We start from the raw sequence: 13,690 nt of genomic DNA on the forward strand, positions 1-13,690 counted from the left end.
CCATCATAGTAATTTTGTGTTTTCATTGGTTTTTATATTTTATGGCACTGAAAGTCATCTTCTCAATCTGATGGTAAGTGAACATAATTAATCGTTATTCTTCAATATATAATAAAAACACTTTTCCTGTCTCCTAGCTTGCACCATTGGAAAAGTATATGTCTATATTCATTCTGCTTAATGTAGAATACATAGATATCTTATTTATAAAAAGGACGTTTATAAACTTGCTCTCAAGTTTCATATTCGAAGCTTAGTTCAGGTATGCTTTTTCTGATAGCTAATATTATTGGTTTTTAGATCAGAGGTAAGCTTCAGCAGGTACTGACCAGTTCTTGAGAACCAGTAGCAGAAATTTTGAGTAGTTCGGAGAACCGGTAGTAAAAATTCTGACTATTCTCTGCCTCCCAAGTCCCAGCTGATTGGGAGGAAATGGGGATTTTGCAGTAACCTTCCCCTGGATTGGGGAGGGAATGGGGATTTTACAGTATCCTTCCCCTGGAGTGGGGTGGGAATGGAGATTTTACAGTATCCTTTCCCTGTCATGCCCACCAAGCCACACCCACAGAACCGGTAGTAAAAATTTTTGAAACCCACCACTGTTTTAGATGTATGATCTAGCATATAGATGGGGGACAATGAACGAACTATGGCCCTTTAAAGATATGTACTGTAGTTCCTAATTCTATAATAGAGTTTATTGTGTTGAAGCTTCCTTCCAATACAGCCCAGGAATGGACAGAGAACCTACCTGTTCCTTTAAGACAGGTTCTTGTGCTTGCAAATTTCCCATATGGGTAGAGGGGGTGATAAAGAGGTCTTTGTTTTCTTGCTTGAGAGGGATGGCCCCTTTGGGAAGGTTGGGCTTCTGTAGCAGGTGGAAAAAAGGGGGGAGAGAGATGCTTGGATACCAGACTGCTTGCTTCAACTTTCATTACCCTCCCTTCAACTACTGCCCATGTTCTGTGTAAATTGTAATTGACAAAAGTAATTAAGGAGCAGATAGTTACTAGTAAGAATTACTAGGAATCATTATTGTTTGAGGCATGTTACTCTTCTGGGAAGGTATAGCAATCTTTGGCAGACTAGATTAACATGGGTTAGACATTAGCAGTATAAGAAATGAGATAATCATTAGAATTTCACCAGAAAAGTTCAGAAAAAATATGACAATCTTTTAGGCTTGTTTAACATGAAGAAATGTTTTTCATAAACTAGGCTAGTATATATGCTAGATATTATACATTAGAAGGATTTATTACTCAGCCTCCATCCCCAGCATTAATACTGTGACTTACTATAACAGTAAGATGGCAATGGAAATGCATTAGTTCAATAAGCTAAGAAAGTTGGTTTATTTGCATTTATTAAAAAGAAGTTTACAAACTAAATATAATTTGAGTAATGTGTAATTGAGGAAAAGGGTACTTTTTGCTTTCTATATCCCTGCAGCCCCTTCCTCTATGCACAAATGAAACCTGCAATGGAGAATACTCCAATTTTAAAAATAGATTAGGCAACATCCAGTTGTGCTTTGCTTTCCAACAATCACAACAACTGCATACAACCAAACTTGTTCTCTGATTTAAGAATAGCAATTTCAAAAGCAAATTTAAAGAGAGAGAAAATCCAAAAATCTATAGATCTGTCAAAAATATGCCAATGGGGTAAAGTGTACTTAAACTTTGCATTGTGAGACATGTAGCAAAATAAGTCTTTCTAATGAAAAAATAACCAACATTTCAGCAAATTTTGAATAGCAAGAAAAAGTAGACATACACAATTTAACATACATTTGCAGCTAAATGTGTTTTTGAAAAAAAAATCACAGAATAAAAATCAAAATCACGTGAAGTGTTAATACTACTTTATAATGCCTTGGTAAGGGCACACTTGGAATATTGCATCTGGTTTTGGTCACCACGATGTAAAAAATATGTTGAGACTCTAGAAAGAGTGCAGAGAAGAGCAAGAAAGAGGATTAGGGGACTGGAGGCTAAAACATATAAAGAACAGTTGCTGGAATTGGGTATGTCTAGTTTAATGAAAAGAAGGACTACGGGTGACATGATAGCAGTGTTCCAATATCTCAGGAGCTGCTACAAAGAAGAGGGAATCAAGCTATTCTCCAAAGCACCTGAGGGCAGGACAAGAAGCAAGGATGGAAACTAATCAAGAAGAGAAGCAACCTAGAATTAAGAAAAAAATTCCTGACAGAACAATTAACCAGTGGAACAACTTGCCTCCAGAACTTGTGAATTCTCCAACACTGGAAGTTTTTAAGAAGAGATTGGACAACCATTTGCCTGAAATGGTATAGGGTTTCTTGCCTGAGCAGGGGGTTGGACTAGAAGACCTCCAAGGTCCCTTCCAACTCTGTTATTCTACTCTATTCTAAGTTGCAAGTTAAAACAGGAAGTCCAGGAAAAAAAATTAAATATGCTTAAGTAATGATGTACTTACTGTATTTATAAATAAGGGAGCAGTGGGATTTCCTAATGCGTTCATGGAAACCAGTGTTATTTAACAACTGGGCTAAAGAAAGTGCAACATAATATTCAAAGTGCACATCTGAAATTTTGCACACACTATGGTTACTTATGAAATCACAAGGAACAAACATCCCCCCCCCAATAGAAATGCTCGCTCAATGTGGCTGCAGTTATGACAAAACCAAAACTGGGGTTGGAATTGTAAGAAAAAAAGACGGAAAATTAAAACTTCACGTAGCATAACTGAAAAGCGAAGGCATCTCATGCCCAGTTGTCATGCATGCATAAGAATATCAGATATCAATTCAGCCACAGAATCCAATCTACTAAATTATTTTCTGAAATATACCACACAAATTACAACGAGCTTTTTCACAGAGAAGAAGACACCAGACTGTGGACTGAAGCTAGCGTTGTATTGATCACCGTTCAACTATTTATTAGGCTCATGCAACTGAGTCAAAAAAAGATTTGTAGCTCTTAATAGTCCAGGACAGAATATGGAGTGACATACATACTCCCTTTTACAAACTATATAACAATGTCATCATCCGGGTGGGCATGCTGCTGTGTACGTGTTTCTCCCTTTCTAAGTCCCCATCCTTTTCCTACCTTGCTCTGCCCCACAGTTGCATCTTTCAAGACTGCCCACCACAGGAAGGCAGTTACTGTGGTTTCTGTGGTGCCTCCTGTCTTCTTCTGCCATATGGACCCCTCAAAACCCTCAAGGGTTAGACCTATTTCTGGATATTCCCTGAAGGCCTCTGTGAGCATAAAAGAAAGGAATTCTGGCCTATGTTATCCAGAAAACGATAAAAGCAGAGGAAGGGGAACTGTAGGACTCTCAAGGCCACTTTTGGAGCAGGTCAAAGGGAAATGCAATAAGTAGAATCATTCTGACAACAAATAACTCTAAAATTTGCAGAAGGGGGAAGGTGTGGGCATTTAGAAGGGTATTGCCATTCAAGTGTAGTTGCCCTCCTTATTCCTCAATGGCTCCATCCATTGCGGCTGCCTGGTAGACAATCGGCCTTCTAGAATGAGCATCGAGGCTTCCTTCCCTTCAAGATGTGCTTGATGATTCAGTGGGGAAGGAGAAAGATGGTCAGTTTGCTCCGAGGCAGTTTTACTCGTGAAAGTTACACTATTGTAACTTTATACACTAATATCCACTATTCACTGGGAGAACCGAACTCGGCTTGTATCCGCGGTACAAGAAACATGCCAAGCCAAAACGATGCCTGGAAGAGGCCTCTTTGAACCCTCTCCCCCCACCTCCAGGCCACTCCCCTGGGCCTGTGGGATATTATGAAACCAGAAAAGGAGGAGGGGAGGCAGCTGGCAAGGCCAGGAAGGAGCGTTGAGTTGAGTTATCAGCTCCTCACAATGCATCCGCCTTCCTAACTTCCTGTACAACAAGCTGACAGGCTTGGGTGGCAGTTATTCCTAACCCAGGCGCTTCCCTCCACTCCAACAGTCAGGTCCCCCAGAGACTCATCCAAAGAGCCTCACAACATCGTCCTGCAGAGTTCAGGGGAGGAACCCTGTCCCCTACCCTCCAGCACCATATGCTATGAGGCAGAAACGTGCACATGGGTTTGTGTATGAGGCATCTTTCCTCCTCTTCATATTTACCAGGGAGTGCTTTCATAAATCCAGATTACTTACTTAAGAAGGGTAGACTGCAAAACCTGGCATTTGCTTTCAAGGGGCACTGTCTATAGATCCTACGGAGAATTCTTGGATATTATAAAACTGCCCTTTAAGTAAGTGAAAAAAGTGGTCATGGTAGATAGCACATCCATGAATATCTTCTTGGAATGAAAAGTGCAGGATAGGATTAACGGATGTGCTGCAAAAAATCAAATACCCAGCAGATGGCAGCAAAATGTGGGAAGTTTTGCTGCCATCTAGTGGGTGGCTGGAGTTGGGCAGCACGGATCTCAAATCGGTTTATAGTTGGTACCTTAATTTTCAAAAGCCACTTGGCTTCATTGCCTTGTCCTCCGTAGGCCTTGAGAAGGGTAAAATGTCACTCTAGGGAGGTTTGCCACAACACACACAGACAGCAGATTTGGTTCCTGTGCTTTAATAGCAATTCTGTTAAACAAAGATCTTATCTGCTGCTGTCCATGTCACAAAAATGTTATTTGTTGATTTTTGCAGATTAAGTTGCTGTTTAAAAAGCACAAAAACTAGGCTAGTTTATTGGAAAATTCTAAACTGTAGTGAAGAAATAACTTGACCTGATTCATGGCTGAAATACTTTCTTTAAACGACCATTAAAGGAGAGTAACCCTGCTATATTTTTTATTTATCCATTCGAATAAGAACAAGCTGGTCTTTTTTCCCCTTCAGATTTTTTGGGAAGAAAAAGGAAGCAAACCCAAAAAGGAAGAAATAGAGTTAGCTGGTAGTTAGATATTCAAGATAAGATTTTGCTGGCAAAGGAAGACCCTGGAAGGATTTTCAAACTGCCTAATCTAAAATCCTAGTTATTCTAGTTTGAGTTTCCTTTATTATAATACTCTGCTTTTCCCCCAAGTTGTCTAATAACAATAGTAAAATAAATTACAGCAATGTACAATATAACACTAAACACTACATAAAAATATAAAACAAGGCTCATAAACCTAATTAAAACAAGTTGAAATTTAATTTCAACATATTTCTAAAACTAAAATATATAATCATGGTCTAAAATTCTAACATTTAAATGTTAGCTCCCCTAGCTTAATGTCATGTTTAGAAACAGAAGTACAGATAAAAAAAGCAGATGATGCATACAGTATAAGGAGGGGAGAAAAGATCCTAGACCATTTATTTATTTATCTAATTTATATAGCCACCCATTTCACAAAAAGCAATTCTGGGCAGTGTACCATAATCAATAAAACAGTGAATATAAAAACATCAAATATAAATATATATTTATATCTATTGCTATTGCTATAAAAATACAAAAATCCACATTAAAAATAAATATTATGAAAACTAATATACAAAGACTAGGCAAAGAGAGGATAAGAATGGCCACCTCAGCATTGGAGCCATCCATATTTCTAGCCTGCCAAAGCAAAGGTTACGGTATTTTAGTAAGGGCAAATCTGCATTTCTTCCATTATCCTGAGAGCCGCAGTGGCGCAGTGGTTAGAGTGCAGTACTACAGGCTACTTCTGCTGATTACTGGCTGCCAGCAGTTTGGCAGATCGAATCTCACCAGGCTCAAGGTTGACTCAGCCTTTCATCCTTCTGAGGTCAGTAAAATAAGGACCCAGATTGTTGGGGGACGATATGCTGACTCTGTAAACTGCTTAGAGAGGGCTGTAAAGCACTATGAAGCGGTGCATAAATCTAAGTGCTATTGCTATTGCTATCCTTTTCCAGATCCCCTTTTCTGAGCTTAATTCAGTGGCAGAGCATTTTGTTTGCCCTAACCTTCTTGAGTACTACAACAACAATTCAGACTCCATTTCTGTCACATGACCTTCTTATACAACCTATCCCAACCAGGACACTTTTCAGACGGGTGGACTACAATGTGAAGAATTGTTAATAATGGCCAGGCTGGTTAGAAAATTCTAGAAGCTGAAGTTCACACGACCCTCAGAACACCAAAGTAGATTGCCCTAACACATTATAGGTAGTCCTCAATTTATGACTATTTACTTAGCAACCTTCAAAGTTACACTGCAGCTGAAAGTGATTTATGACCAGTCCTTGCACTTACTCTGTTACAGCATCCTGAGGTCACATCAGTGGTGAAATCTAAAATTTGTTACTACTGGTTCTGTGGGCATGACTTGGGGGGGGGGGGGGGGGGCGGGAAATGTGACTGGGTGGGCGTGGCCAATATTTTTTTTTTACTTTTAAAACCATTTTTTTCACAACCTCTTCAGCGAAGAGGTTGTAAAAAATGCTTTCAAAAGGCTCTGATGATCCCAGCTGAGTTGCCTGATGGTCAAGGTTCTACAACCTTCAGCCAAAGAGGTTGTAGAAAAAATGTTTTTAAAAGGAAAAAAGCCTCTGACGATCAGGCAACTCAGCTTGGATCATCAGAGGCTTTTAAAAGAAAAAAAGCCTCTGATAATCAGGCAACTCAGCTGGGATCATCGGAGGCTTTTAAAAGCATTTTTTCTACAACCTCTTCAGAGGTCACGATCATCAGAGGCTTTTTTTTTACTTTTAAAAGCATTTTTTTGGCCGAAAAAATGCTTTAATTAAAAAAAAAAAAAAAGCCTCTGATGATCGCGCGGCTCAGCTGGGCATGGGGGGGCAGGGATTTTTGCTACCGGTTCTCCGAACCACCCACCTCCATCACTACCGGATCGGGCGATCTGATCCGAACCGGGAGCATTTCACCCCTGGGTTACATGATCAAATTTTGGATATTTGGCATGTATTTACAATGGATGTAGCATACCGGGGTCATGTGATCACTATTTGCAATCTTCCCAGCCAGTTTCCAACAAGCAAAGTCGATGGGGGCAGCTGGATTCGCTGATTGACCATGGCAAAAAAAAAGTCATAAATTTGGATGCAACCAGTGGTGGGTTGTCCCTGGTTCGCACTGGTTCTGTAGAAACGGTAATAAAACCGGCAGGAGGCTCCGCCCACTGACCCCGATGTCATCAAAATGCTTCTGCACATGTGCAGAAGCTTCTGCGCTTGCGCAGAAGAGTACATGCATACGTGAGCGAAGCGAGCGAGCGCACGCGCATGGCCCTGCTGCGAACCTGTAGTAAAGATAAGTAGAACCCACCCCTGGATGCAACTCACTTAACAACTGCCTTGCTTAGCGATGGAAATTCCAGTCCCAACTGTGGTAATAAGTCATGAACTACCTGCCACACATATTTTTATATATATATATACTTGATTTTATCAATATATGTATGGAGCTAATATAGTAGCAGTAGTAACATAGCAGAAGTTGCAATCTTCTTGTCTTTAGATGGTACTAGTACTTTGAAATATCCACTAAAACAATTCTACTTCTCTCCTCCCATTCAAAGTGATCAGAATGCTTACTATATCATTAAGCAGAACTTTTTATACAAGCATCAGTTCTGTTGCTTCACAAAATACACAATTTTGGTATGCATGGACTAAACAATTAGAAACACTTCCTTGCAAGTGTCCAACAAGTTAGCATAATAAGATGAGAGCCAGACATAATCTTTGCAATCTGCAAAGATTGCAAAGCAGGTACAAGAGCACAAGTTTGACCTGAACCTGATTCTACACATGAAGGCTATTTTAACATTGCACTTGGTCAGCTTTTTTTGAAATCCATATTATTTGGGTAACAATTCAGATAGACAAGCATGGTACCACATCCCCTCTTCAAAAGCAGCCACAGGTTTCTGTGCAGTGAACTACAAAAGAAGACCAAGATTATTTCATCATGAGCTGTCAACATTCCTAGAATTTATTTGCTCACTTTCTGTTCTTGTTTACCTATCACTAAGCCACAGTTTACAAGGCACAAGAGGATGGACTTGCACATATTAAAGGGTTAGCGATGGTTTAAAAGCCACAATGATCGGTTTAACCCACTAGGCCAAGATAAGACCAACCAATTAAAATTAAAACATAAAATAATATGCAAACATTGCTTTTATAACTACATGGGGTACTGAGCAGTGGTGAAATCAAATTTTTTTTACTACTGGTTCTGTGGGCGTGGCTTGGTGGGTGTGATGTGGCTTGGTGGGCGTGGCACATATTGCAAAATCTCTATTCCCACCCCACTCCAGGGGAAGGATACTGCAAAATCCCCATTTCCATCCCAGCCTGGGGCCAGCCAGAGGTGGCATTTGCCGGTTCTCCAAACTATTCAACATTTCTGCTACTGGTTCTCCGAACTACTCAAAATTTCGGCTACTGCTTTTCCAGAACCTGTCAGAACCTGCTGGATTTCACCCCTGGTACTGAGACAATTCTTTGCTCTGGGTTCTACTGTATCCCCTTTCCACATCCCTGTAATACAGGTACTCCTCAACTTAACGACCACAATTGAGCCCAAAATTTCTGTTGTTAAGTGAAAAGTTGTTAAATAAATTTTACCCCATTTTACGAGCTTTCTTATCACAGTTATTAAGTGAATCACCGCAGTTGTTAAGTTAGCAACATAGTTGTTAAGTGAATCTGGCTTCCCCATTGACTTTGCTTGTCAGAAGATTGCAAAAAGGGGATCACATGACCCAGGGACACTGCAACCGTCATAAATATGAGTCAGTTGCCAAGTGTTTGAATTTTGATCACGTGACCATGGAGATGCTGGGGTCATAAGTATGAAAAATGGTCATAAGTCACTTTTTAAAGTGTCATTGTAACTTCAAATGGTCACTAAATGAACGGTTGTAAGCCGAGGACTACTTATACTGTGTTCTGTCTGTGGGGAAACAGAAGAAAGTTCTTTAATAAAATCCCTTGCATGACACTCTCCAGCCCTCATAAACAGCAACCCCCACTTAGCCCTAGTGGTAAGATAGAACAAAGGATGCTTTCAAACAGATAGCTTCTAGCCCAGCCAATCAAAAAACTTATTGTAGTTATGCCATCTTTCTTAATGGGTTTTCTGCATAAAGAAAAACCACAGAAGAGGTGAGACAGTAGAGGTGGTTACAAAGGGAAGGCAATAGCAGCTTAAACATTTAAAATGTTCCCCATTATCCCTCTGCTTGGCAAGGGGAGGCACAAAGACCTCTCAGAAACTAGCTCCATGTTGAACTGGGAAAGCAGTATATGTGTAAACGGGTGTATGCACATATGTGGCACAAGCCATGACTTGTGTCTACTGCAGAATGCAGATTGTAGGGTGTTTCCCATCCCTTCCTTAACGTCTGAATGGTGAAACTGATTCCTCCCTATCACAGGATACTATAGTATTCCAGGAAAGCAGCAAATAAGTTTAGTTTAGCATGGAAACATTTTTATGGCATCTTAAAAAGTGTAATATATTTATTATGTCATAATAAATGTTGAGAAAAGAAAGATTTTCCTCTCTCCCTTTAAGGAAGAGAACAACCATGTTTTCAGAAAGGGGGCTCCTCCTAGTGTCATGGTTTTTCCACTTTAATTCATAAGTGGAATGATAACGGACTATCCAAATTTTAGAAGTTTAGAGCTTTAAAATGTCTGCGTGTACATTTTATTTTGTCTTGACTCTGTGATGCAGTACAAGGTTCTGCTATGGGGGTCTGTCCTAAATAGAATATAAAAATCAGGACTACCACCAGATGGTAGCAAACAAACTTTTTTTCCCCCATCTCTGCTGCCCCCTAGTGATTTTCCAAACTTTGGCAGATAAAAAATGACTGCAAGGACATTAAATCAAAACAAAACATTAAAAATAACCTCACCAAAAAAAAAAAAAAATAGTTGTGACTGTATAGTACAGGGATTTGAATGTACAATCATTTGGCATACTTGTCCATGTTTTAAAATGTATTTTTATCACTTTTAACAAAAAGAGAAAAGCAACAAAACAGTACATATATATTTATTTCAAATACACTTATATAACTATCATTCTTTTTTAATTTCTTGTATTTTGCATAAATGAGTTCTATAGCTCATTATACTTGTCCACACAAAGTCTATGTCTATAAGCAATCTGCTCCTAAGTGTCAAGTGCAATCAGGTCTTCAATTCATTGAGTAAATGGGGCCGTACATTTATCTTTACAATACTGCAATAGCAGTCTTTATAGTATATACTACATATAGTAAGTACTATATACGTACATATATGTGTGTGTCTGTGTATGTATAGGTATATATAGATTAGATAGATATATGGTATAGATATATAGATACATACTATATGTAGGTCTTTGGTTATTCGGGTCTTCTCCCACGTAAAATTGGAAGTGTCTTGGCGACGTTTCGACGAAGTCTCATTCGTCATCTTCAGGCTGGTGTTCTCGGCTTCGTGCTTCCAGGAGCAATGTGAGATCGCAGCTGTCTCTTCCTTTTAACTGCTAGTGGAGGTGTGAGCTGATTGGGTGGGAACTTGGCTGTGTTCTGATTGGGTGGAGGTGTGTTCTGATTGGTTAGGGGCTTGGCTGTGCTCTGATTGGCTGGGGTTGTGTTCTTTTTGGGTGGGGGCTTGGTTGTGCTCAGCTTAGTCTGAGTTGCAGGGGGATTTGAGCTGGTGAGCTGCGTTGTTGTTGTTTGGCTTCGTGTTTGTGGCCGTGCGAGCTCTTCATGGTGGGTGTCAGTCTGCTTCATGTATGGATTGGAGGGGTTTAAAGTGGCTAATGATGCAGCTGCGGTCTGGCTTCTGGTCCTTGGTCGTGGCTCATTATCAGTGTGGGTTTGAGTCTGCTTTCTGCGTGGATGTGTGGTGGTGACATCAGGTGTGGCACTTGTGAGTGTGGGTCTGGTGTCATTCGTCGTGTTAGGGACTCGTTTGTCAATAAGGGCGGGTTTCCAAATGGCTGGTAGGCGGGAGGTATCGTCTCGTTTGTTCATGCTGTGTGGGCGTTTTTCTATCTCGATGGCTTCTCTGATTATTCTGTTGTTAAAGTGTTCAGTTTTGGCGATAGTTCTGGTCTTTTTAAAGTCAATATCATGTCCTGTGGCTTTAAGGTGTTGGACCAGGGAAGAAGTTGGTTCCTCTTTTCTGACTGAGTTCTTGTGTTCTTCTATGCGTGCACTTATTCGTCTGTTGGTTTGTCCGATGTATGTGGTGGGGCAGGCGGTGCATGGGATTTCATATACTCCTTGATTTTCTAACTCAATTTTGTCTTTGGGGTTCCTTAGGATGGTGGATATTTTTCGGTTTGTGCAGAATGCTGTCTTGATGTTATGTTTGTGGAGGATTTTGCTTATTCTGTCTGTGGTGCCTTTTATGTATGGGAGGAGGGCCTTGCCGTTTTCTTGTTCTCTGTCTTGGATTTTAGTGGGGGTTTCTTTTTGGATTAGGTTGGTGATCTTATTTCTTTGGAATCCATTGGATGTGAGTACGTTAGTGAGGGTGTGTAGTTCGGTTTTTAGGTGTTGTTCGTCAGCTAAGCGTTTTGTTCTGGAAATGAGTGTCTTGGCTACAGAGTTGATCTGGGCAGGGTGGTGGTGTGAGAGTGCGTGCAGATAGCGGTTTGTGTGTGTTTTCTTCTGGTATATAGTGTGTCCTAGGGAGCCATTGGATTTTCTGTAGACTAAGACATCCAGGAAGGGAAGTTGGTTGTTCACTTCTGTTTCCATGGTGAACTGTATTTTGGGGTGTAGGCTGTTGAGGTGTGTGAGGAAGTTGTCCAGTTTTTCTTTCCCATGTGGCCAGATTATGAAGGTGTCGTCCACATATCTGAGCCAGAGTTTGGGTTTGTGATCGGATTTTTCTAGAGCTTGGGTTTCAAAGTATTCCATATAGAGGTTGGCAATGACAGGTGAGAGAGGTGATCCCATGGGTGCTCCTTCTGTTTGTTTGTATTTCTGTCCATTATAGATGAAGTATGTGTTGGATAGGCAGTGGTTGGTCAGATCTAAGATGTGCTTGGGGGGGTTATATTTGTTTTGGATAACTGTCAAGGCTTCTTTGATTGGTACTTGGGTGAAGAGGGATATGACATCAAAGCTCACGAGTAGGTCACTGGGCTGTAAGTTTTGTTGCTTTATGATGTCTATGAACTGGAATGAGTTTTTTACGTATGAGGTGATGGATTCTGCATAGGGCTGTAGTTGTTTGGTGAGAAATTTGGCTAGGTTTTGTAGAGGTGAGCCTATGGAGCTGACTATGGGTCTAAGTGGGGTTCCTTCTTTGTGTATCTTGGGGAGACCATAAAGCTTGGGGCATCTGGATGATTTCTCTCTGGGTATGATTCTTTGCTGAATCTCTTCGCTGATGGGGGAGGCTTTTATTTTGGATCTGGTGGTTTTTTCCAGGTAGGTGGTGGGGTCTGTGTTTAGGGGTTTGTATATGGAGTCTTGGAGTAGGTTGGTTAATTTGGTTTGGTAGTCAGATGTGTTCATAACCACCGTGGCATTGCCCTTGTCTGCTGGTAGGATTATTATGCTGGTGTCTTCTTTCAGGTTAAGTAGTGCTGTCTGTTCCTCTTTGGGTAAGTTACTTTTGGGTGGCTTGCTGGTGCAGAGGATATTGGTGATTTCGAGTCTGATTCTGTTTGCATCGTCGGGATCTATATCTATAGATAGATAGATAGATAGATAGATAGATAGATAGATAGATAGATAGATATGGAGATAGAAATAAAGAGAGAGAGGGGGGGGGCAAGGAGAACCAGTTATGTTGTTGGGTTTTCAATTCCATGTAGTAGGTATACAATTCAAGAGTATATTAATACTTGTCCAAGGGGGCGAGGGTGGGGTATCATTTATTTCCTGTGCATAGATAAGTAGTGCTTAAATTAGGACTTCCTGGTTTTAAAAACATTGCTAAAAGCAAGAAAATGTATAATTCTATGGTACCTTTAATGGAAAGGGAATGATAACAAATAACTTTCAAAGAGCTAGGGAAGGAGAATATATGTCCTTTCTATTCCTTCTTGGAAAGTAGTTTGAAACAGTGCTCTGGAAGACTTATTCAACAATATGGCAACTGAACTCAAGCATTCTTCGGGGTCTTGTTTTATCCCCCATGCTTTTTAATGTGCTGGAAAAGTTTGGTTAGAGCTTCTGACTGGTAATAAAACTGATCTGATGACAACAACAGACTCTCTCTCTCTGTTTCTTACTCTGTTTTCCACTGAAATTCAAGAAGCTGATGGGTTTCTACAGTAAATCAATGTCGGATATTGTTAATCAGGGATGAGTTCCACTAACCTTTACTACCAGTTCGCAACAGGAGTGTTTTGCTTCTGCGCATGCGCAGATCACCCATGATGACGTCGTAGTGGGTGGGCGGAGCCTCCCATTGGTTTTACTACCAGTTCTATAGAACCGGACTGAACCAGGAGCAACCCATCACTGTTGTTAATGCATAAAAGAAGGGCAAGTTGACTGAAAGTTAAACCAAACTATTTTTTTTTAATTAATTTGATTTATATGCCGCCCTTCTCCAGAGACTCAGGGTGGCTTACAGTGCGTTAAGCAATAGCCTTCATACTTTTGTATATTTTATACAAAGTCAGCTTATTGCCCCCACAAACTGGGTCCTCAATTTACCTACCTTAGAAAGGATGGAAGGCTGAGTCAACCTTGAGCCTGGCAAGATTCGAACTTACTTTAATTGCA

The sequence above is a fragment of the Pituophis catenifer genome, unplaced genomic scaffold (genome assembly GCF_029215685.1).
Source record: "Pituophis catenifer annectens isolate HBS135680 unplaced genomic scaffold, rPitCat1.0.hap2 SCAF_2, whole genome shotgun sequence".
Classification (NCBI taxonomy): domain Eukaryota; kingdom Metazoa; phylum Chordata; class Lepidosauria; order Squamata; family Colubridae; genus Pituophis; species Pituophis catenifer.